The sequence below is a fragment of the Tupaia chinensis genome, unplaced genomic scaffold (genome assembly GCF_000334495.1).
Source record: "Tupaia chinensis unplaced genomic scaffold, TupChi_1.0 Scaffold141372_1, whole genome shotgun sequence".
Taxonomy (NCBI): Eukaryota; Metazoa; Chordata; class Mammalia; order Scandentia; family Tupaiidae; genus Tupaia; species Tupaia belangeri.
The window spans coordinates 763,068-765,321 of record NW_006201235.1 but is presented as its reverse complement, the minus strand read 5'-3'; the positions used below and the strand labels follow the sequence as shown (position 1 = coordinate 765,321).

Genomic DNA, 2,254 nt, shown 5'->3' with positions numbered 1-2,254 from the left:
GAAACCAACCTTGATTCCCTCCACTCTGCCCCTGCCTCCTATTGCTTCCTAATAATTTTGTCCTCCTGTCTACCACAGCTCTTATTAAGTCTGGCTTGCATCACAGTCTTATGGCTGCTACTATTGGCCAGTGTCCTCAGCACTTAGCCAGTCTGACATAAAGCCCCCTGATTGAATTGCTTTTTGGGAAAAAGACAAGTTCTGTAACTGTGGTTTCAGGCTCCCAGGTCCTTCAGATGTCCTGCCTGCCTCTGAACAGTTGCTTTCTTTCACACAGGAGTCCCGGTCAATAATTAATACCTGAAGGATAAGCTATCAGAAGAGCACGTGGCCAACCCCTTGGGTAAGGGATGAAAGGCACTAACTAAAGCCTGCTCTAGAGGAGAATGGGGGTGGGACAGGGGAGATTGGGAAGGTTCTCCTAAAATGGGTGAGAGAGAGAGACCACCAAACAATCCAGACTGAGAGGCAATTAGACCTTCTGTAATTAGGATCCAGAAATAACCAAATCTCTATCTTAGACACCCTGGGAAATATCCAATTTCCACTCAGGGCTGGCAGGTGGGGTGGGAAAGGACATATGGAGAATGAGCCCTGTCCTTGGGACTGAGGAAAACTGATAGTCTTGGGAGGCTAGGAGGGTGATGCCAGGGAAGGTGGAGGCCCTGTCTGTGTGTTCTGGAGACGGGGCTATTGACTATACCTGGTGGGGTCACAGGCACGTCAGGGCCATCCTCTGGAAAAGTAGAACTTGTGCCTGATTGGCCTCAACCAGAGTCTCACATGTCAGAACCACTTTTTCTCCCAGTTCATGTTGTCCTGTATGTGTGTGGTGGTGGTGGTGGGGGGAAGGTGGAGAATGTTACCAAGGAGATGCAACCAGACACCTCTGGTTTGTCAGGTTTTATTTATTTATTTATTTTTGTAAATGTTGGAATACCCCTCGCCTCTCAGTCCCCTCTATTTTGGAAGGAAATGGACAGAAAGAAGTGGGAAGCCTTATAAAAGGGGAATAATTAACAAGAATGATAACATATATGGATGGCCTTAAAAGCTTTTTGCTCTTTTATAGTTGGTTTATCATATAAGGCAAAATGATGTGTTGTGGGCAAAAGGTTGAAATTGGGAGACAATTGAATAATGTTTCACTGAGGAAGGGATTTCTCAGTCAAGGCCCATAAATACATAGCTTTGAGTTGGGATTGCAAGGTCACACTGTTGGTCTCCCAAAAACAACCCCCATGGGGGATGGTCACACCGCAATCCCTTCTCCTCCATTTCTTCTTCCTTTTGTGATTTTGGACACACGTGCACACACGTGTTTTCCAAGCTGCTGGGTCCAGGACTTGAGTTGTGCATTCAGCCAGTGGGATCCGGCAGCCTTAACCCCTATACCCTGGGCTGGTCCCTAAAAGACTCTTTAGCTTCATAGCATCATAAACTCTCCCAAGTTATTGCAATCCAGAGGGATCTTTGTCTCCATGCATTGGCTCTAGTGCCTCACTCCTGAGGAAGAGCCAGGCAAACTGTAGACTAGAGGGGCGAGTGCATGAACTGAGAGAACGTGGGGGGATGGCTGTCCCACAGCTTGTCTCTAAGGGGGCTCCCTGGATCCCAGAGCCATTGGATGTAGGGTATTCTAATTTTCCCAGCTGCCTTTGACTTTAGGAGGATCTCGGAGATTCACTTTTAGGTTCTCTGTGGAGGGGCAAAAAGGAACCCCCCTTGAAATTCCCACCCCAGCTTGGGAGCAGGCCAGTTACTGACATGGCTTCATCATGTGAATGTGGTCTTGGAGACTACCTGGAACACTCAAGCTTGTTCACCCTCACAGCTCCCAAGAATTCAGACAGAGGACCTGGGAATCCCAACCATGCTCGATGACTAAGAGGTTGATGTTGTTAAAGAATATTGAAAATGCCTCCGTATTCCTGCTTGGTTCCTATAGACAAACTGTGATCTCATTTATTATAGATAAGTCTGCTTTTCTTTTTGCCTTCTTTTTGTTAGGTTACAACCAATCACAGCAGCTAGGCTTCAGTCAACCACAGGCATTCCGCCCTTTAAACCGTGTTAATGTATGCAAACTTTGGAATATAACCAACATTCCTTCACTTCATTTTTGTACATCACTTTCCCGTTCTTGTGCACCTCACTTTCCTTTTCGGGAACTTAAATATTGTGTGACCGCAAGGCTAACCAGAGTTGCTTGGAAGTTGGTCCAGCAAAGTGCCTGATTTAAATGCTGTTAAGA

At 46.5% G+C, this 2,254-nt stretch overlaps 1 long non-coding RNA gene across 1 annotated transcript in view; it reads left to right on the top strand.

The window, feature by feature from the left end:
* The first annotated feature begins 208 nt into the window (after nucleotides 1-208).
* The window catches only part of LOC114005028 (uncharacterized), a 10,355-nt gene continuing 8,309 nt past the window's right edge, over nucleotides 209-2,254 (top strand). Inside the window, exon 1 of the long non-coding RNA XR_003546968.1 lies at nucleotides 209-343. This is a non-coding gene — a long non-coding RNA (uncharacterized LOC114005028). The remainder of the gene's footprint in view (nucleotides 344-2,254) is intronic.